At 35.9% G+C, this 24,478-nt stretch overlaps 1 protein-coding gene across 1 annotated transcript in view; it reads right to left on the bottom strand.

The window, feature by feature from the left end:
- The window catches only part of Lrrc4c (leucine rich repeat containing 4C), a 1,216,524-nt gene that overhangs the window by 480,287 nt on the left and 711,759 nt on the right, over positions 1–24,478 (bottom strand). Inside the window, exon 4 of the mRNA XM_005384094.2 lies at positions 8,322–8,458. The gene's annotated coding sequence lies outside the window, so the exon portion shown is untranslated. The remainder of the gene's footprint in view (positions 1–8,321; positions 8,459–24,478) is intronic.

Raw genomic sequence — 24,478 nt, 5'->3', positions numbered from 1 at the left:
TCTCTCTCTCTCTCTCTCTCTCTCTCTCTCTCTCTCTCTCTCTCTCTCTCACACACACACACACACACACACACACACACAATTCCAAACTCTAGTATCAGCTACTTCATTTTTTATTTTTCTCAGATGTGTAAACCAGACTCTCACTCTGGTGCCCGGTCCCTTGTTTTCTTGACCTAAAAAGATTCTGTACCAGATATATGCATGCCTCAGTTTCTCCCTTCCTTCTAACCTTTCTCAGTTGCACCCTTCTAGTTAGGCATTGCTGCATTATCAGTTTAGAATTGCCATACATTCTAATACCAGTTCTCCCTATCCCCTGCCTAGTTTAAACTTTTTGTAAAATTTATAATGTTCAGCATATTTATTAAATACTATTTTGCTTTATTTAGTTAGCTGTTGATCATCTTTGTCTATCAAACCATGGGTCTTTAGAACTAGACTTTGTGTTTGTGTTGATCTCTGCTCTCTCTCCAAAGTAAAGTGTAATACTTGACTGATCGTGGACGCCCCATAAGTATTGGTGGAAAGACGGAGTTAATCAAGACACACAAAGTAATGAATTTGGAGAAAAACAGACCTGTAATCTAGCTCCTTCTGCATAGTTTATTAGCTCTGGATCTTGTGCATTACAATCTCTCAGTCACAGATTCATTTACCACATCTGTTAAATAGAAAAATTTTAAGGAAATTTACCAAGATAATAAATGTGTAATGGCTAGGACTAGTACAAGTAAAGCAAATGGTGATTACTATTGCTATTAAAATATTTTAATGACCTGTGGGATGCCATTTTCAACCTTCATTAAATGAAGGAATTTCTACTTTGATCTCAAAGAATGAAACACATGAATTAAAAACCATGTATAAAATAATATATATGAACATATCCAGCTAAGTATCTAGTCAAAAGAAGGCCTATAATGAATGGCTGTTTCAAATGCAGTTAAACTAACCTCAAGATTTTTTTAGTTCTTCTGTGTGCTGAATTTCTTAACTTCAAAAGTAGTTCAATATCATGGGGGATTGAAAGGATTTTATAAATTCGAAGACTTAATATACCATGTTGCTAAAAGAGTACTTTGCCTAAGGCCCCCCTATTCAGGTTTTGAGCTTGCAGTGGCTAAGAATAAGGATTCCTCAAGGCGTGCTTAATAGCTCCCAGGCCTCAAAGTAGGTGGCCTCTGTTAAAGAGCTTTCTTTTTCAGCTTCAGGAAAATCCTTAAGGCCTTCTTCCTTGGTTTTTATTTCTATCAAAAGCATGGGAACTCCTAGGGAGGCATTCTTATAACTTTTCTACCTGCAGGGAACTTACGTGAAAGAAGCAAAACTTTCTTATTGTTGGAAACAGAAATTCACCTCTAGTTTTCATCAAGCTGAATCCAGCTAATTAGGCAACAGGAAATTATGCAATATTATTTTCTTTTCCAAATCCTAGGCAAGTGGGTCACACTGTTTTACCAGAAGGAGAGTAAAGCCAACTAGAACCAGCCAGGGAAAGAGTAGACTGCATATCTCTTCTTAACTCTGTTCAATGATATTATATTAGTGATTGATATAGTCATAAAGAGTATTTATGCCACAGAAACAGAACAATACTATAAATTAAAGTCATACTTTTTTTTCCCCAAAGAGCTGGTTTTCCTAGACACAATTGGTTCCTCCTTGTTACTTTGGAGCGTATGAAATAAACATCTATTCAGTCCACAATTTATTATACACAAGCCTTCTCCGTGCGAGGCACTCCATTTAAGAGTTGCTCTCTGTAATAGATGCACACCATTCAGTTGAATAGAATGTTTGTCTCAAATTGTTTTACAGCCTTGAAATTTCTGCTTTATGTTTTGGTTTCTTGAACAGTAAATGTGTGCTTGAAACATTTTGCTTTACTGCAGCGATATTTCATTGCAATTCACAACATGAATATGAGGCTTAAAAATGTAAAATATGAGAAATCATGCATAAGGAATTCCCACGATACTGAGCACATTTGTCACTGGAAAAGAAAAAAATTGAAAGAATACTGATGTACTGCCAAGAATACACTCAAGTCACCTAGTAGGACAGCCAGAACAGGAAGCTTCACAGGCATGAGCTGATTTTTCTTTCCAAAAGTGCTTCAGCTACACCTTGAAACTTTAGAATTTATGGCTGATGAGCCGGAATACAGCAAGCAGATGCCTGGGCTGTGACTATGTTTTGAGTTCCTAATCTATCTCCTCTCAGACCACAACCAGATCATGTGAAGGTGGCTCAGAACAATTAGCTAAATCTCGTATTATGCAGTCAGAATAATGGTGAAGCCATGTTAGTTACACATGATGGCAATAAAAGTATCCTTGGGATGCTTTTAATTTACTTATTAGCTTTTTTATTATGAGTAGCTCCAGGAATAAAATGAGTATTTTGTTTGGTACTTTAATGAGTTCTCAACCTACCTAGCATCTCAAAGAAGCTATTTTATCTCTATCCCATTCTGGTTTCTTCTAGTGTAGAAAAAATATTATGAAATGAAACTTTAGATATGATTTTTATCATAAAATACTGCCTTTATTATGCAAGAACTATTTTGAAGAGATGCAGTGTCCTTTTTTGAGATGTAAATCTTCTAGAATACCTAGTAAAATGAAGATAGAATGCAATGCCTCTGTGTCATTTGTTTTAAAATTATACATATGTATATATCATTTAAGTAGGTTATAACATGTAGAAATCCCTCTCCCAAATAAAATGTTCACTATCTTTGTTAACGTCTCTATATTTCTAATAATAAATATTGTTCAGTTTCATAATACTAAGATATATTCTTAAAATATATTTTCATTTTTAATATAATAAAATAACATTTTAAAACACAGAACAACACATATCAAACGTTTAAAACTGAATAAACTTCACAAATCTTAAAACTCACAGATCAGTATACCTTTTACTCATGCAAATTATTAAAGATTATTGGGCCATTTCAATTTGTGGCAACTACAAAGATTACATGACAGATAAAATTCTGCTATAAAATTCCAAATTCCTAGAAGTTTTAGTTTGGCATTGTCAGCCTAATTTTCTCTACAGGAGAGATATTAATGCTGATTTCCGTGAAATAAAGTATACTAACATTGGCCCAGTCTGCCTACTAGCAATGCGCTGTCTGCATTCCAATTCTGTAACAATGAACTTCTCATTAACATAAATTTAAGTGTAAAGTAGAACTCCTCTCACTCGAGCTTCACCGCATTTACTTTGCAGTGCTAGAAACCCATGGAAGGCTTTCCATCCAAAGATCAAGTGTTTCAGCACGAAACCCACAAAACCCAGGAATCGTTTTCTAAGAAGTTAATCCCGTGAGTATTCATTATCGGGAACGCTCTAGAAGTATATCGCGCCTTCTGAAACACACAGAGTCAAAGCTGCAGCCCTCTCAGAGTTGTCATTTAAGTCAGAAGTCTGCTCCTCCGGTTGGCTCTGATGAGCAGAGCCCTCCAAGGCTTTGCCTTAACCACTCCTTGCCTTTCTTCTATCAGGGTCTTAGCGACAGGCTTCCTGCTGCTTTCGATCAGGATTCTTTTTGCTTTACCTAAGCCTCTGGCACCCGCTAGTCCAAAAACAAAGTACTGGGGAGTTTGTTCACTGTGATTCTTTCTGCCAAAGGCTTTCTGTATTTCTGGATAAAGGTCCTTCCCTGGGTAGCTAGGTAGCCATTATGTATGTGGTTCCCCAGCCTGACAGATTTTATAAGTTAATGAAATTTAGAGCCATCTTTAGATTATGTTTAAGGGTAGAATTAATGCCTATTTTAAAGGTCAACCATAAGAAATCATCTTGACACCATATCATCACTATTTTTTTTTGTTAATTCATTGTAATTATTTTATTTTGGTGTGATGCGGTGAGTAGGGTTGATATTTGGTCCTAACACTACCAGTCTCAATCTCTCTCTCTCTCTCTTTCTCTCTCTCGATCTCTCTCTCTCTCAAATAACATAAGGTTATTGGGATTAGCATTTAGAACAAGAGAGTACATGCTGAGATAGACGGGCATTTGTTCTTAAAATATGTAAAAACATGCTTGTAAATAACGGTGCTTACTTTTGCTTTGCTTCTGGAAATACCATAATAATAATTACCTCCGTTCATTTGTAAGGCTAAGTTTTTCACATGAAGAATTATCTAAATGGGTAAAGAAGTGTGAACTGTGAGAACACTCTATCTGGAAATGTTACATAACCTTTTGGTGTAGACCTTTTCTTTTTTTTTAAATATAAGACAGATTACTTCTCAGGAGCTGAAACTCATCTCTTTCCCTCTGCTAAACTCCCAGCAAGTCATGTGCACTAACTAACGTGCTATAGTTGACACCAGTCCCTGACAAATGTGAACAAGACATTGCCTTGCTCCAAGGCGATGAAGGATAACCCTTTACTCAGTATGTTTTTCTTACTTGGATCTTTTACTTTATGACTGCTAATGGCCCTTATACAGCTAACTACATCTGTTTGCATCTTACATAGAATTGTGTGTTTCTCAGTGTCTAGAATATTCAACACATAAGAGGCAACTTGTTTATTCATTTAATGCTGGTTCTTTCATGTAGCAATTATTTCTGCCTACTCTATGAGGCAATTATATTTTTTTCAGATGAATTTTCATGTATTCCTACCCAAGTGCCAGGGAATGAATTTAGTGGAGTGTCTCTTCTTATAGCTTTATGGTTGTAACTTAATTACTAATTTTAGAATTCTGAAATAAAATTGGATCTATTAAAATAACTTTAAAAACATTTCCAAGGAAGTTCCACTTCCAGGAGAATGGACTAAACCTTTCTTTTATTTGTTCTTTTAAGAAAGCAAAAAATCATAGAGGTTACATTTTTAAAATTTGATAAGAATATCCTGAAATTTGGAAAAAAGAAGGAAGACTAGCAAGGAAGTTCTAGGCCCCAATAATGATACATTACTCAGTTCCTGAGTTTTCTCTCTTGCTCATAAAGAGCCAATCTTGAAGTTAAATTCATCAGAAATATGAAAATTTCAAGAGGTACACACATGCACACACACACATCCATACACACATACAGAGACAGACAGACAGACAAAAGCAACATTTTATTCTTTAGCAAAATGACAAGGAAAAAAGTCAATACACGAAACTTTCAGGCTATTAGGACTTTCATCCAGCCACACACACACACACACACACACAAATGGTTACCTTTTCTGCACGCAGGGTAGCAAGGTCTTAATGGGGAAAGAACCTATATTTCTATCTCTATCAAGCCAAGACAAGATTCTTCAAACTCTCCATTAAAGAGGAGTCAGAACATGATCAGGGAGGGCCCCAGATTTTCATCCCTGCAAGGCAGTGACTGGCCAAGATCCATCACTTGCATTGTAATTAAAGATAACAGAGGCTTCGAGATTTCTAGCCCACTCAGCAATAACGAAGCATCCTCCTCCCTATATTCTGGGATTGTATCAGAGTAGGCAAACTGGAACCATTGCCATCACCTCGCAATAAATAGACCCTACCTCCTTTTTCACCGCAATACCAGTGCTAGCCAAGTGGATAATGGATACCAGGCATTCCTGTCCCTCACAGGCAGACAGCTTACAGTAGAAGTCTGGGAGATAAAATTCCAGCTCATGCTCAGAGGAATGAGGAGTCCTTGCTCATTCATATTTTACCTGGGGATCGGTAAGCAACATGGACTCTTCTTCCACTTGACATTAATTCTATCTCCATTTTCCCTACTACAGAAAGGGTAGAAGAAGTCAACTAAAACAAAAGCTCTAGAGATTCAGAGTATCATTCCATGTTATCCAAAATCTTTAACTTTAAATGGCAAATTACTTACTAAACTACCAGTCAGAAAGATTTCAAATGGAATGGGAAAAAGACAATTGTTAAATGCCAATACTAAGAAAGGCAAATGGAGGCAAAAAGCAACAGAATAAACATTAAACTAAATTTCATACCTTATGCAAAAAATTAACTCAAAATATATATATCCCACATTTAAACATATATCCTACATTTAAACATAAGACATAACAGAATATATCCTACATTTAAACATAAGACATAACATTTAAACATATATCCTACATTTAAACATAAGACATAACAGAATATATCCTACATTTAAACGTAAGACATAACAGAAATTTGCAAAAACATGTACAACATAAGCTTTTGGGTCTAGGATTAAGCAAAATTTCTTGGGCTGAATAGTAATAGTTTGGTTCCATTAAGGAAAACATGATAAATTGGGCTTCATCAAAACTGAAAACTTTTACTCTATAAAAGCTTGATAAAGTGCTCTAAAGATAAATTACAGATTGGAGAAAATATTTTCTCACTATAGATAAGATAATAATTAGTGTCTAGAATTCTTTTTTTTTTTTAATCCAGTGCTACTCTGGAAGTAGCTAAATAATACTATTTTAAAATGATCAAAATATAGGAATGGGCATTTCACTAAAGAGGATATGATGGTGAAAATGAACACAAGAAATAAACATTACATGATATGATTTCTTTTTCTGGAATATAACCAACTTCACACAGGTAATTAGTGGCAAGAGTTGAAGCTTATTCAAGATGAACTGGTCTGGGAGACCCAGGAGTACTCACAGGCAAGGAAAGGTAGTAAGAGGAGCAAATATAAAAAGGTTAAGGAAAATAATCAGAAGAGAACAGAAGAAGGAGGAGCAGGAGGAGTAAGAGGAAGGGGAAGGAAAATAGCAAGAAAAAGAAGATGAAAAGGAAGAAACTAATCAAATTCAGGGAGAAAGGGAGGTGCTTCCAAACAGAGGACACAATTCTGTTGTTCATAAGAGTGACACAAACACCTAATGAAGCTTCTGGATCTGCCTTTTTTCTTGTTTGCTTGATAATTGTGTCTCAGTTCCAACTCTGTCACCAGAATTATTCTGCTTTTTACTTGCCCAATAAAATGAATATTCATTTCTATCAACCAATGGGCCTAAGAGAAGCAACTCTCCCCTCTGGATAGATTGAAGGATTGTGCCTGAAGATAAAGAACAAAGTGAACCATCACATATGTTTAAAAGAGGGAAAAACAAACTCTATCCTTTGTTTTTGGTACACATTCTGCTGAGTGCCTGGTGCATTTTCTTTACCATATAAAGATCCTTCATGCTCTATCTTTGCTCCCAAAGCCAAGTATTCTTTGAAAAGAGCAGTTACACACAGTATCTTCCAGTTAGCCTAATCTACATACTGCAGTGGGGTGGGTGACAGAAACAGTACCTGTCCTCTGGGAAAATGACTTGGGTTGTAAATGCAGGACATGCAACCCAGAGAAATACAAATATTCACACAAAAATTCATCTGTTGTTATTTCCTCTTTCCTTAGTTCCAGGTTCATTTGTAGCACTTCCACTTGCTCTTTTAAAACACCATGAATGTTTCAAGAAGTATTTGCCAAAATTAAAATTTCAAATACAAATTTCTCCTTTGACATGAATGGGACTTACTGCCTCTGTAATTTGATCTTTTTCTTCCTTCCTAATACAGTGAAACCCCACAGAGGAGTAAACAGATTATTTGCATTTCACCAAACTGGATGACTGCTATCCCTACGCTTGAGGTAACCTTCACTCTTGATATTACAACACTAAACTATGGAGGATGCTGTGACCTATGCCCAGCTCACACACCGCCATTTATTTTGTGTTACTTGATTATCAATTCTTCCTCATCAGGATATTCAAGCAACCACACCATTTCCAACAGCCCATCAGAATTTATTTACATACTGTCATCATACCAACCTTTCCAATCTCACTAACTTTTCAAAGGGAGAATAAAATGTCAACCACCTCTTCCAAGCACTTTGTTTCATATTAATAACCCAGCCTGTACCACAGTTTAAAAAAAAAAAAAAAAAAAACAAAAAAAAACAGAGCAAGGAGACATCACCTTTTGTCTGTTTCCTTCATTCTCCATCCTGAGCAGGCTCATTTGCTACTCTTTCAACTCCCAGGGCAGTGCACAGAAACATCTGCTCAAGGAACAGTTTGACTTCTGCCTCTCTGCATAAATCACCACAAGTAAAAGTTTTATAAGGTGCACGCCTTCCCTCTTGTTTCACCCTTTTGTAACTGACTGAGTCCAAATAAACAAGATGAAATAGCCAGACATTTAGCCATATGCTGGCCACCGTCTCCATGTGTATGGGAGGGAAGAGAAGCTGTCAGCTGTACCAAAGAAACATTATAATTACCATAAATGTAATTAACAGCCCCATAGTCAATGGGTCTCTGAAATAGTCTAATGGAGTAAATTAGACTTCTCACTTACCAGTCACAAATTGTCCATGGATTGGTTTCCCTGTTTGTCAAATTCGAATCCAGTTAACGTATTCAGATTTCAAAGCAGTTTCAGGATATCTCCATATTAGTAATCTACGCCAGTTATCCTTGCTCTTTAGAGAACTCCTGTATAAAATAGAATAAAAAACAAAATTAGGATTGTATAATACTCAATGAACACTAGTTGTTGAAATACCCATAGTTCACACTAAAAGGAGTTTGACCATTCTTATTTCAGTGAAAGAAAGTGGTAGAAACAAGTTTTCTTGAACAACTATACTGCATTCCTTGGTGGTTTTTAATTTACAGTTTCAACTATTAGATATCTAAGTGAAGACAGGGATTTAGCTAAGCAGCACAGCACCTGCCCAGCAAGGGTGAGGTCATGAGTTTTATTCCCAGTACCATACAAAAAAAAAAAAAAAAGAAAATCTGTGTCCCCTAGAAATCTAAGTGAATGACAAAAGCTCCATAAAAAAATAATTGATTTGAGATGGGACATAACAGATTTAACTAAACTCTGTTTATTAGATCCACTAAGTATGTATCCTGGATAATTTGACACTGAGAATTACCAAGGGCCTGATGCCCAAGTTCATTTACAAGTATTATTTTATTCAGTTGCCACGACAGACTTTCAAAACACTTGTTATCTTTGGTCTGGAAAATGCTTTTATTAGCATCATCTTCAAAATCATAGAGGAAAGACCTCAAAGCAGGGTGGCAGATGTTAAGATCAGTTGATAGAACCCATTGCTTCTTTCCATCCTCAGATATAGAATAGTATAGAGTATAATTTGGTTTTGTTTAAATAATTAGTATAAAAAATATTTCATATACTGCATTTGGCCCAAAGCAAAATGCTATAGTCACTTGTGCATTGGACTGTGCTATATTTCAAGGGAAAACTGGTACTAAGTTTTATGTCACAGTATATCATAATTATAACCATATTTCTTAATGATTATTGAATAAAGTTCAGGGTGGCCATATTTTGGGCTAAATTTCTAAAGAAATGCCCAGCTGATCGAATCACAAAGAAATTACTCCAGTCAAATATTACATAGTCAAACTGAAAATGTATTTTTTTATCATTACAGGTTTGTTGTTAAAAATAAATACATTCACTGTGAGGAGTTGGTGCTGATACATATCACACATCTTATTCATTTTTCTTTTTTACGTCCCCTTCTTCTCCCTTCTGCTCTCCTGTTGTTTATATCCTCCTCATATCTCCACAAAGCCTAACTTCCTCTTCCTTACCATTTTTTAATTTGCTCTTTAAATTATTTATACCTTGAGTTTCTCATATAACAGAAACCACGCAATATTAACCTACAGTGTTCAATGTAGTTTATTTAGTATCATTATAATTTGTCATTTTCCTATAAATAACTTAAATTTATCCCTCTTTATGGCAAAATAAAGTTTGATTGTGTGTAAATACCATATTTTCTTTACCCATTCATTTACTGATGGACATATCGACCTCTTCCAAAATGTAATGAGTGTGAGTTTTGCTGCTTTAAACACAGGTGTCCATATATCATTGATGTATGACTTATGTAAGTATTTGGAGAAGATTTCTAGAAAAAAATTTTAAAAAAAGAAAATTTCCAAATACTCTAGGCATTCCAAAACCATAGGAGACACAGCAACTACTTTTAAAAAAGCAGTAGGGAGTCTGAATTGTCATAGTAAGAATCCCTCTGTATTGGGCCTTAACTGGGAAGTAACCTGATACAACCTTGAGTTAAGTGATCTGCTTTGTTCTCTTAAATTCCTTCCTTGTTCCACCTCAAGCTTATACAAGCTAAATATTCTTCCATGCCCAAAAGAGCACCTTTCTATCTTTATTAATGGAATACTGTCCAATCTATGAATCTCTAATTTAAAAAGTAAGACAAATTGCATCCTTAAATTCAATTTATTGAAAGTTTATTCTTTTATACCATATTATTTTACTGTACCCTTTATGTTGGCTTTGGTCTTCAATATTCACCATATCTGTTATGGATTTACAGGTCTCTTTTTTACTAAATTGAATAAAATAATTTCATATGAATGTAGACTTTATTAGCTTTAAATTATCACTCCTTTATATTGTTTTATTTTTTATTAATTTTCTTCCAGTAAAGTACAGGTTTCTTTTATTTATTTTTATTTTGTTAGTACATTTCAGATACATATAATGATAATATTCATCATAGAGAATTACTACCTGTACATGACACTTCCTGCTTATTGTTTTCATTTTCCCTCCCTTCCCTTCAACCCCTCTTTACCTTCTTATTTACAAATCATTTGTTTCCGTGTTTTTCCTTCTATTATGCCTTTTCTATTCTCTATTTTTCCCTGCTTTCCTTTCCCTATCCCTCTTCCCTTATTCCTTTTATCATTTGAAATATTCATCCACTTCCTAAAAGCTATTATACATTTTAGTCCTTATTTACAATTCAGGTTTCTCACACCAGGGAAACAGTGTGGTGTTTAAGCATGTATGTGCAATTCATTTCACTAAAAATGAATATGGTCTCAAGGAATATCCATTTAGCTAGAAATGTCTCAAGCTTATCTTTATGGCAGAGTAGCACTCCATTCTATCTATCTATCTATCTATCTAGCTAGCTAGCTAGCTAGCTAGCTAGCTAGCTAGCTAAAATCTTCTTTATCCATTCATCAGTTAATGAGCATGTGGGCTGTTTCTAAAATTTAGCTATTAAAAACTGTACCACTGTAAACATGGGTGTGCATATATTGCTGTGGTATGATGCTTTTAATTCTTTGGGGAAGATATCAAGAAGAAGAATAGATTGGTCAAAAGGAACCTCTAGTTTTAGTTGTTTGAGGAATTTCTACACTAATTTTCGGGTGGATAGGACCATTCTACACTCCCACTGATAGTGTAGAAGTGTTTCTTTTTCTCCACAGACATACCAGTATCTTATACTCATTGATTTCTTAATAATAGTCATTCTTTTTGCAGAGAGATGGAATTTCAGTGTTGCTTCATTTCGCATCTCTCCAATGACCAATGATATTTCTCTTTTGCTTGGGTGTCTAGTTGATCTATTTGTGACACTGGGGTATTGAAGTTCCTCCATTACAACTGTATTTGTGCTTATTAGATTTTTCTTATCTGTCAATGTTTCTTTTATATAGTTACATGTGCTGGTATTAGGTGAATATATACTTATGACTTTTATCTTTTCCTTTTGGACAGTTCCCTTTACAAGGATATGGTGACCTTCTTTGTCTCTCTTGATCAGTCTTGGCTAGAAATCCACTTTATATGCCTAGACAATAGCTACCCCTCTTTTTTTCAGGTTCCTGTCACATTGAGCATTGTTTTCCATCCTTTGATTTTCAGTCTATAAATTTCTTTTTGAATTAAATGTTTTTCTTGTATGCAGCATATTATTAGATCTTGTGTCTTGATCACTTCTGCCAGTCTGTTTCTTTGACTGGTAAATTGAGACTATTCACATTGACGGCTATAACTAATATATATTGTTTTATTCTTGTCATGATATTTTCCTGCTGTGAGTTCCATTTAATTGCCCTCTCTTTAGCGCTTGCTCTGTCTGGTGGATTTGTTCTGTTGGGTTTGAAGGAGTTATAGTCCTTGTTATATTTTTCTAGAATATCTTTCAGAACATTTAATAGAACTAGTTTGGTGGTCATGAATATTTTCAGGTACTCTTTTTCACTGAAGAATCTTATTTCTCCATCAATTTTGAAAGATAGTTTTGTAGAGAATATCGATCTTGGTTGAAGGTTGTTCTCTTTTAGGGCTTGAAATACTTCACTCCTAGCTCTCTTTGACCTGAGGGTTTGTGCTAAGATATCTCCTGTGATTCTGATGGGCTTTCCTTTAGTGGGTGATTTGTTTTCTCTAACATCTTTTAATATTCTGTTCTTGTGTAGAGTTTCTGGAATCTTGAGCATTATATGCCTTGATGTAGTTGTCTTTAATCATGGCTAATTGTAATTTTATGTGCCTCAATTATCTACATCCCAAATGTTTTTGCTCTGCTGGGAAGTTTTCTACCATTACTTCTGTGAACAGGATATTTTTTATGTAGTTTGTGCTATTTTCTGATTTTTCATTGACTCCAATAAATCTTATGTTATTCTCCTTTACATTATTTAGCAGCTTCTGAATTGATTTCTCCTGGTCCCTTGCTATTTTTAAGAAACCTCTCTTTTCTTGATCACTAACTACAATCCTGTCTTCTATATCTAAGATTATGCCCTCACATTGGTTCATTCTACTGTGTACAATTTCAGTGGAATTTTTAATATCACAGATATTTGTTTGAATCTATTTCATGGAGTCCATTTATTTCCTATACTGGGCATTTATGATTTCCATCCTTTTCCTAAACTCCTCTATTTTTAAAATCTGTATCTGCTCTAAATCATTAAGCACATCTTTCATTATGATCTCCATCTCTGTAGTTGTCTATGAAACTATGTTTGATTGATTATTTTCTAGAGCTTCATTCATCTACTTTGTTACTTCTGTTGTTACCACCTCAGAGAGTCCAGGTGGTTCACAGCTCCACCATCTACCTGGTAGTCCAAGATTTCCTGAGCCACAGACCCATTGCCTTCTGCCCTGTACAAACTTTCCACTGCTATTGCTGACTCACTTTTATTTATTTCATTTTTAAAAAGGAATTGTAAGCCATCATGGTCCTCTTGGCCCTGTTGATAAACATCATTATGGCAGAACAACCCCTCATCTATCCTTGTTCCAGGAAATATCTAGCCACTGGGAATGCTCTTCTCATAGAAGGAGCAAGCAGGGGTGCTAGAGCTACTCCCTGTAGAATCTCAGGAAACTACAGGGAGCAAATATTTTTCTAAACATCCACAAACCACTCACTTGTCATTTTGTAACTAACCAAGATTTGGCAAATGTGCCAGTTAGCATATTGCCCAATTTTGTAAGAATGTCTTCTTAGTAGACCATGGGTTAATTAGTAACAGCCTTAGTATTTTACATTGTAGAATTTCCTCCTCTTTCTAGTACTTTTGACCTTTTGCCTAAAAAAAAGTGTGAGCAGATTTGTCCACTTGCCACCAATTTATTAGGAAACAAGTCTTGATAATTTTGTCTTCAAGTTGGTTTTGTTTATTGTCATTCTATGTTATAGTAGGATTATTCTTTAGGATAACATGTAGCTGAAAAGGAAAATAGGTATATTTCTCTGGCTATGTCTAGATTTTTCATAGTAGATACAAAGGAAAAGCAGTAATGCTGTGGTTAAAAGTATAAGAAGATTAAGAGGAGTAGAAAGGATAGGATGTGAGGGAAAGAAGAGAGAAGAAAAATACCAAACTTTGGTACTGTGCTAAGAGGGTTTTAGAGCTCCAATTCCTATTTATCTATTCAGCATCAAACTACTGCTGCCATTCTACTACTGTTATAAATTGATAACATTTATTGGAGGTCTACTTAAACTGGCAAACGTTAAATGATTTTTATGTTTCATCTACTTAATATATTAGAGAAAATTTGCTATTTCAGTGGAAATGTATATAATATGTTTACCCATTCTCATTTAATGGAAGAATCTTGCCCAGTTTACAACTCTGCAAATTGTAAAGAACTTAAAACAATGAAAAACAGTTTTTCTATGTAGACCAAGTCATATTCTGATCAACTTCCTCTCTCACTAGACTGGTTTGTCTCCACTTGCACATTCATATCAATATTTCTCATCTATAAATGTTTCCATATTCTGAATTTTTCTTTGAACTATGGTATAATGCTATAATGCTATAATGCTCCTGGTTCTCTCCTTGATTAATGAATTATAAGAAAATCCTTAATACCTATTTATTTGGTAATCATATGAGTTATGGTTTTAAAAGTAAGTTTTGACACAGCTTAAAACTGTGTGGAAGATAGAAATTATTGAGTATATTTTATAAACAAGGCTTAGCACCATCCAATGCTTTGTCTGAGGGTCACTAACATCCACTGGTCACTTCTTGACTTTCGCATTGGATGCTGGATGCCAGTGCTGCAAAGCTGAACAACACTGTTTCTATCTTCAAGGTCAAAGAGACCAGAGCAAATCTTTATTGAGAGTTACTTATAAGTAAAGAACTTCCCTAGATATGCAGGAAAAAAATTCAATAAATCCTCATATCACAAATTCCCTTGCTGTGTGAAATACAAGAACCCAAATACATTCAAAGAGTGCTATACTCCTTATTCTTTGAGCTTACTCTCTGAACTCTGGCTAACTAAATTGAAGAACCAAATAGATGTATAGAGGGAGAGATACTTGATTACTATCTTTTAATCCTTAAAGTCACCTTGTCAGGTAAGGATTCTTCCCATTTTTATAGATAAGAAAAATGAGGCTTGAAGAAAGTTCTGTTAAAAAATATCCGTGGTACTTTAGGATTGTTAGAGATAACAGGATCGTGCAACACCACTTTCTCTCTCTAAAGATGGAAGTGAGGCTCAGGGAGAAAGAGAGGCTCACTAGAATCTCACATCTGGTTAGGAGCAGGGCTGAATCTGTATCCATTGCTTCTAACTTTTCTCTATCTTTCTACTTATCTGTACCAGTAACAAAGGAGAATGGAACACATATCTAATTAGAATAATTAGATAGAAGAGTGATATATGTTCTTAAAACACTTTTAAGGTTTTCAGCCAGTTTCACAGTTCTCCTTATAATCCCATTTATCAGGCTATTATTCTTTAGATGATCTGAGGATTTCTCTCTGAACTCATTTTTTTCTAGGTTAACACTATAATGACATACATTTATTAATCCATACTTTAGCAATATGGTATATAAATTTCAATACTTCAAAAAAAAAAGCAGTGACCATCATCATCACTGTGTTGATTTGAGGCTTATTTTGCAAGGGAGAACAATATAATATGGGACACATATTTTATATGATTGTTTATAGTAACCACCCAAAGAACGATATACAAAAGAATGTAGGAAATCTGTACACACACTATAAACCAATAATCCAGCTAAGGGCCTGGATCCCACAATAATGTCCTGCATGAATCCAACTTAAGACCTAGAGCCCGTAACAATGCCTTCCACGAATCCAGCTGGAAGCCCAGAGCCCATAACAAAATCTCATGCAGACCTGTATCCATGGATCTGTGCTACAAAGGCCCAAAGGTCAGTGGTGGAATCTAGAAAATCTGTGACAGCTGGACAAAGGATGTGTGCTAGCGGGCTGAGGGTTCTACACTGGACCCAAGAAGTAATGCTCAAAATAGGAACCAGAGCTCCCCTGAAAGGCACCACAGCCATCCTCAGCAACAGTGAGATGCCGAGCTCCTCCATTGATCAAGATGCCCAAGCTCTCATCAAGAAAGCCAAGGCAGCAAGCTTCTCCAGGAGACTGACATTGCACCATCTTCCCCTCCAGAGCCAGGAAGTGATACTCAAAGTAAGACCAGAGCTCTCCCAAAGTGAACTGAGGCTATTCTCAATGCCAGTAAGGTCCAGAGCTCCTCACAGGATGAAAACAGCCGAGTTCATCTGCAAAGCCAGCATGACGAGTTGCTCCAGCAGAACCAACAGCTCCTTCAGCTTCTATCAGCTCCCAACAGCCTTTGTCTGCTCCCATCAGCCTCCTTCTCCTTCTCCAGTTCTGCCTCTTATGCTGCTGGCAACAATCCCCAGGTGGGCCTCCCACAGCCAGCACCACATTTACTCAGTTCAGCTTGGGGTTATAAGTTGGCCACCAGTTATCAATCCACTACAATTATCATCCACAAAGACTAGCTAAAAGTCCAAGTGCCTTATGGCTTGCGTTTAAATCAACTCAAGGAAGAAACCATGTTTTCTGGAAGAAAAATACAAAGAAGACAACATCTGACTAATGAATATTACAATATGGAAATATTAGAATATGGAAATATTAGAATCTGACTAGTGAATACTAAGAATATGGAAAAGACCAAATATGGAAAATGGCGTTTCCTCGGTAGAAACCAAACAAAGTATGAGGCGCAAAAGAAATTGCTGGAGGAGTCTTTGACTGTGAAACGTGTGGGATTCACTTGTCTCTGTTCTAGTATAGCCTAAAACTTTAGAGTCCTGTATAGGAATTGTTGAGCTGCACAGCTTTGAATTTAGCTCAGAAATTCAGGAACAAGTTGCTGCTGTCAGCACCGATTAGGTGATGGGAGTGGTTTTATTATACACGTGTGCAAAGTTTGGGTGGCATTTTGGGTAAGCCTTGGATTCTCTGGCAGAGTGAACTACCTTTTAGTAGGCAAAGGTTCACAGCCTGTGCTTTCATCTCTATGTCCTCCTGAACTATTAGACAATGCAAGTCAAGATGACTTCATGTTTTTCTTCACCATTTTTCTACCCACCACGTCCTTCTTGACTTCCTCCTATCTATTCCTCTTTCTTCTCCTCTTCCTTCATGTAAGTATTTCTACAAGGAAAACATGGTCCTAGGAACTGAATGAATATGTTTTTGCTACATCATCTTGTCTTAAGCGCAAAAGAGAGGTCCCCTTTTTACCAGCATGCCTAAAGTGTAAGTATACCAGTATCACAGAAGTAGCCGCGGATTACACTTTTCTTTTCTTTGTCTGTTTTTTTTCTTCTGAAAACAGTAACACATGTATTACTGATGAATTCTGTGTTTGTGTCCATTCATCCATGTGCAACACATTGGACTGATTTTGTTTCAGGCCCTCACATCCTCCAGAGAATTTCCCTGAGGAAATTTACAACCTTCTGCTTCTTTCTAAGGCATCAAAATTCTAATGGAATTGTGTACTATGTAAACCTATGCTAATTTCAGTCATTATGCAGATGTCCAAGGATATTTCAGGTTTGCACCTAAAAATGTTGTTTTTTCAGCAGCAAAGATCCTTGGAAGGGCTGCCGATTTCTTTGTTAAAATATAGTCTATGTATCATGAGACCACTAAACTTGTCAAACTTCTCCCACAAAAACAGAATTCCCTAAAAAGGTAATGGACTTAAATAATGTTGAGTAGCAGTTTATATTGCAATATGCATAATAAAGTAAACTGTTGTGCACATTAAATATTTCTGCTTTTGAGGCTAAATCTAAGGTGCAAAGAAAACAGTGCATAAAAAGATATTTTATGTGTTATCATATATAATCCTCAAGAGAATTTAAAAAGATTTGCTTTGAATGCATCATTTTTAAAAAGGAATAAGTTGCTGTTAATGGAGTTACAAGATACAACTAAGGCTTCAACACTGCTAACTCTTTTTTTCCAAGTGTTAAACAGAGACTTTGTAACAGTTTTCAAATTCCTTTCTATTGATCCCATAAGTTCTTTCACTTGAAAAATAATGAATCTAATGATTGACACAAAGTTTCCTTGTGGAAATATCTGTTAAGTGTTTTAAGTGTGTATATTTGCTACGCAGAGTAAGATGCTTAAAAGAGAATTATGTTAATTGTAAGGACAAATTGGTGACCAATTCTATCGATGGTATCATGATAATTAGATTACAGGGAGCAAAGAAAGATGAGACATGGTCAATGGTAAAGCCAGGTTTTTCAGAAGATGAGGTCAAGGTAGTTTCTTAGATTTCCTCAATCCATGTCTTCCCATGCACCTAAGAAAATTAGTACTTCCCTGAAAACTAACATTTACCATTCCAATAGAGGATATTAATTTCAGATATTCAGCCAGATACAATACTCACTTTTCTGTACATGGATCTTGCACGTAATGGAAGGGAAAAGCATTTGATGTCTGTTAGTGAGGAAAAGAGGTTTCAGATCTTTAGATAAAGTTTATTACATTCTTCACTCCAGCCCATTATCTAAGATTATGATATAGGAGTTAAAGGAGCTGGGTACAGGTCATACAAATAATGATTAAGTACCATGTGCCATTAAAAGATCTGTTTTATATTTCTTCATATTTAACAACAGGCCTAGCTCAGGATTCTATTTTAAGAAAGGGTCAATTTTGTGTTCCCAGTCCTGCATTTTGGCACCTAAGGATGCCGATTCTGTTGACTGCATCACAGCACAGGAGTTTAAGGAAATGAGCACACTACAATCTCTTCCCAATCAACATAAGCTCTTCCCAATCAACATAAGCTCTTCCCAATCAGTAGGGTCCAGAGTACGCTGGCATGGCCACAGGATTTGAGCCTCACCATTGGTTCATGTTGTTGTGTTTTAGACATGTTGTCCCCTGATCCCTTGTCCAATCAATTGACAATTGATTTCTAGCCATTTACCGTGATTATATTCACAAGACTGTCTCTTCACCATTTGAGTGTACACATATAATTTATATTAAAACCCATAGAAGAAACACTAATGCTAAAAGAGAATTTTTGGAAATTATGTCTGAATAAATAATAAATTTAGCAGAGTATCATGAGACACAAATTGTGAGCCACAGGGAAAAGAGAATGTATCATATTCTAAAATTGTTTTATTCAATATAAAGGAATTAAGGAATACTTTATTGCATTTGTGTCATCAGCATTCCAAATCTTAGTGAAACTTCTAACATAAACATACAATCAAGAACTGAATTATTACATTTATACTGACAATATTTTACCTGGTATCTTCAGTCAGAGTTACAGTAAATAATCATAATTTATGTAACTCAATAAAATGTGTTGATATGTTGATTTCCAAAAAGAAACAACTACTTTAGCTAGGTTTTCAAGTGAAGTATACCTTTAAGAAAAATAATCACTTTTTTTCCATTTATTAATTTTGAGGGAGGAAAAATAACTTTGCAATCATCTGCATACACTACAGTCATACTTACTTCAAGACAAGATTGTCAATCCCTGAAGGTCTCACCTTGAACTAGCATTATCTGAATCTTTTTCCTCCTTCTTTAAAGGAGAATAGCAATGATATATGACTACAAAGGTAATTGCTTATATTAAATGATATAATGTATAGAAAGCAAAAAGGATTACTTCTGACATATGATAAATGCTCCACTGATGGTAGCTATTATTATTCAATTCTCCAACAGGTCTTCTTTGAATGCTGGCTAAGTGGGAAATTACATACTTTGCTGAGAACCATGTAGACTGAGTAGCAATCTCTTGAGATTAATTGTTAATAGTCTGTCAACCATGGCAACTTCTTGTCACACAAAGACCCAATCTCAATTCCCAAGCATGAGAAAGCCAATGCATTCTCAGAGAGCAGCAAAGGAGTCCCTGTTTCAGACACATGTATCTAAATCTGATCAAAACAAGGAGTGATACAACAAATGTATTAGTGACAAATCTGTGATGAGATTGTACGCCGCTTAGCTTGCTCTTTGCATTCGAAGCCACCAAACAGTGTCCCACTTGTAAATATTTATGCAGTTAAAAATTAAAAATCAATCTAACAATTTATTTAAAATATTAGATCATTTTTGTAATGGTCTATAATAGTGATTTCAAATTGGAATTCCCAGATTTCCAGAAGTTTGTTTGTTTGTTCATGTACAGGGTTGAGGGGCACAGAGAGAGGTAACCTGCTTTCTGTAACACTGTCCTGCAGCTGGTCCCAACTCTTCCTACTGCTCATGAATTTGGCTCTTTACAAGGGACCTCACATGGATGCATACAAATACTCCAGACTAGATGCCCAAGCTCCACTCATTCCCATGCAGAAACACCACAGGCGGACATGCTAACTTGAAAGTTCTGGTGGCCACTATTATGAAGACATCCAAGGGAAAAGCTCCATATGGACGCTGAAAAAGAATCTGGGCAGTTAGTTAACTATGAAGCATGGCAAAGAAAATGGTTGAGGACTACAGGGGTGTCCACCCCATAGCTCATTCAGTTCATGTTACTGTAAGGGAAACTGGTTTGAGGAATGCAGTTCGAGTCATTTTGAAGGGGAAGGTTCAGGTGAAGGTCATTGCTTGCTTGAATCTGGGTTCAGTAATGGTGGCATGGCTCTAGCATGAGACCACTGGGGTTCAAGTCCTGGTTCTTTTATTTCATAATTAAGTGAAACTTGGCAAATTTTTAAACTGAGCTTATTTGGCCAGATTTTTAATTTGTAAAATGGGAATCAAATTAACACTTACTTTAGAGAATAAAAGTTCTATGGTTCTACGTTTCTATGGTTCTATTGTTCTATGTTTACTATTTGGCAAGGGTGACAATTTCACTTCTGGTGGTGTATTTTCAGCTCGCTTAAGTAACACACCTGCATACAAGCCATGCAAAATATTTTCAAGTAGAAATAAAACCAGTGTTTCAAAGAGAAATCTTCCCTTCCATGTTCACCATGACATTATTTACAGAAGCCAAGAAATGGAAATAGCCTGAATGTCCAGCACCTGGTAAACAGATAAAATGTGAAATGTATATGCAATGGAATACTATACAGCTAAAGAAACTATGAAGTTCTGTCTTTTGTGATAATATGGGTGCACAGTGGATCACTGCATTGCAAAAAATAAATTAGGCACACAAGTCCAAGTGAGAAAAAGATCTCATAAATTTGAGAGGGGATGGGGATTATCAGAGGCAGGAGACAGTGAAAGGGAGATTGTTGATAAAATGTTCAGCAATGGATGCTAATTACCATTAGACAGGCACAAGAAATGATGAACCACAGATAACAATAATGTATTGCATATTTCAAAAGCTACACAAAAGAATTTTGAATATTTCACTATAAAGACTGATACATGCTCAAGAAAATAAATATACTTCACCTGATGTGCAATTAATATATTTATCAAACATGGTATACCATTGATGGTTTAGCAATTAAGAAAACTTAAAATAAAAGTATATTTCATAAAAATTATGCTGTAATATATTTAAAATATTAAATGTACATGTGAATAAAATCAGATTCACGAAATACCTCCTTTCCCTACTCCTAAAATTGTTGAATTTGGGGGTTTCAGTAACTTCAGTAAAGGAAAGTAGTCATGAAGTTGAGGAGGATGTGGAGTCTGGAGTTCATTACCTTTTATACTATGAGACATGGGAGGGACAAGCCCACATAAAGAAATACCTGCCATCCCACACGATAGTCCACCTGCACTTGTCCTTGAGAAATATATTGGAGACTACTGAGCACTTCATATACTCATTTCCCTGTATGTGCATTCCTATATTAAAGGCTAATATGTAAATCAGGTGCAACAAGTGATAACAATATATTGCAATCAAAGATACATGAAGGTGTTCTCTTCTTCTCCCTCTCAAGGTTACTTAAACAAAGCACTGTCACATCATTCTAGTGCATTTGACAACCAAGATTACTATGTGATTAACGGGAGGGTAGTATATATGAAGAGGATCTACAGGTCAGACAGGAAGAGGCAGAACAGGGTGTGATTTAGTTACACTACTCAGAATAGTATAGAATTTTAACAGTATATAAAAATTTATTTGTATAATTTTCCATTTAATATTTTTAGAATATTATCAAGCAGAAAAAGTGAAATGGTGTATAGGATAATGTAGTAATTACTCTACTTAGAAAATTTCACAATCTTTTATTCTTGGTAGTGTTCTAAAATTTACATCCATTTTCAGCCAGATATATCTTATCAAGGAATACACATAATCTCTTATACTTTCAAAATCAAAGATAGTTTGAGAAACTCATAAAGTATGGAGAACTGAGAATAATAAACAGATAATGTAGGGAAACAAAAATCTCATACATACCACTAGTGAAGGTGTAAATTTTTCACTGCTGAGTAAGCAGTTTGGCAATATAAGGAAGTTGAAGATATCCGTTTCCACTATTGGGTATGTAATATGTGGCAGGAATTCAGATATTTGTGAATGATAACTCCAAACTAGTTAAGTAGTTATAAAATGTCTAGGAATAAGGAAAGACCTTTAATTCAAATTTAAATGTTATTTAAATTTCCTTAAGTATAAAATATTTGCTTCATGAACTGTTCTACTTAGAAATGTAAAATATTCAAACGTGGTTGCACTGATCATAAAAATCTGATGGTAGCAGAAATTAGTACTTTCCAAACTACTAACATAGAGCCAGAGGCTCTTTGTAAATTAATTATTTAGTGTTTTTATACAGGTATCTTTACCTGCATGACAAGAAGGAAATGAAGAAACAAAAAAAACATGAAAGTGATGTTTTCCTATACTATGTACAGTTCAGTAAAAATGCAGAAATACTTGCTCACTGTACAGCACTTAACTCATCATTATATACACATATGTCAGCTTGACTGGATTAAGAATATGTCACACAGGGGGATTATTAAAGCACCCTTCTGAATGTGTCTGGGTGGGTCATGAAAGTGAGATGTTGGGTAATATAATTGTCTCTGGGCCCTTCCACCTGCTGCAGCTCCACTGGTCTACTTCTCACCCTTCCTGAACTACACATCTTTTTGCCACTTGCCCTTCCACCAGAGTATTCCTTCCTTGGAGCCAGCCGACCATGGACTGAATCTCCTGGAATTGTGAGTAAATTAAACATCCACTTCTCTGAGTTGTATGTGTTGCATATTGTGTCCTGGGAACAGGGAAACTGATATATGCATGTGTTTGTCATATGCACCACGTATGTCATATGCATGTTGCATGTACCATATGTGTGCCATATACAGCCCACCTGCCTGAAACATACATGTTGTGTGTGTCATGTGTATGTGTGCATGAATGTTTTTGTTTACAAGTATACATACATATGCATACATGTTTTGGTTTTTGGTGCTAGAAGTGAAACTCAAGGTTTTGTGTTCACCAGCCAAGTGCAATACCTTGAATTTCATCCTGTGACACTAGGGTTTTTTTTTTTTTTTTTTTTTTTAGTCTTTTTGAGACAGGGTCTCGCTATGTATTTCAGGCTGACCTTGAGCTCGCTTTGTAGCCCAGGCTGACCTCAAACTCACAACGATCCTCCTACCTCAGCCTTCCGAGTGCTGGGATTACAGGAGTGCACCACCACGCCCGGCCCTATTTTATGTTTTGAAAGATCATTCAGACTAATAAAACCAATTAGCTATGTAAACTCAACTAGTCAATTGACCTCATTTATAATTTTGAACCGGAATCTTCATGAGTCAGTTCCTTGAAAAACTCCTTCTCCTTGAGCATAGCTAGATTCTTTGGCTTACTTCTTGCTATCAGAATACGACAATGGAAATGTGACATCCACTTTGTGATTGTGTTACCTGATGTATGATTCCATTGTAACAGACGATAGCAAGGAGCCCCCCTCTTGGGCTTGAAGATAAGCTGCTACAGTTGATGAGGCTGTGAGATGGGATAGATACTAAAGTGTCTGTGGGAAGATTCGTAAGGGGGTCTTCAGGCAAGGACCTGTAGTGTCCTTTAGACACTCACAGTGACTCCTGGAGGACAGACAATAAAAAATAAGATTCACTCCTGTACCCTCAAGGCACACTGTTACATACATGGCAGCGACATAAGAGCTTTGAAGACTCCACTCTCCAGAAGGAAGGCAGCCCTGTCAGTCCCTGGACTCCTACATAGAGAGGAGCCAGTTGCACTGTGTCTGGACTCTGATTCACAGACTGCAAGGCACTTGCTGTGTGTGGTGTTAATCACTAAATTTTGGGTAACTTCTTCAGCAGATATAACAAAAATACCTCCCCATCTGTGAAAAGTTTAGATTATCAGTAATTCTAGATTCTCTGTGTATACCATAAGAACACAAATAATTTTTGTTTTTCAGATAGTGGCCTGGAGAGTGAATGGGTTAATCAGAATTTTAAGAGAAAAGCGTGAGATATGTTAATTTAAAAGCTTCCCTGGTGGTTCTGATGGCATTGATCTGATTTCTCAGGTCTTCTATACTTATGAATATGTATTTAAATGACATCTGAGAATCAGAAGATGAAGCATTCATTTCTTCCTATTTCTTCATGAAGTACATTACACATAATGTTTGCTGTGGCTTCAGAGCCCAATTTTTAAAACAGGGTAAGAGGCATGCTTGATTATATAATATATCTGTTTGGTAGTCTTCCAGATCAATGGGTCTTCAACAAGTGTGTGACCATTTGTATCACCTCTGGGTGACAGAGAGAAAGAGAAAGAGAGAGAGAGAGACAGAGACAGAGACAGAGACACAGAGAGAAAGGGAGAGAGAGAGAGAGGGAGAGAGAGAGAGAGAGAGAGAGAGAGAGAGAGAG

The sequence above is a fragment of the Chinchilla lanigera genome, unplaced genomic scaffold (assembly GCF_000276665.1).
Source record: "Chinchilla lanigera isolate Chin_1 unplaced genomic scaffold, ChiLan1.0 scaffold00021, whole genome shotgun sequence".
NCBI lineage: Eukaryota > Metazoa > Chordata > Mammalia > Rodentia > Chinchillidae > Chinchilla > Chinchilla lanigera.
This window is presented reverse-complemented; position numbering and strand designations above follow the sequence as displayed.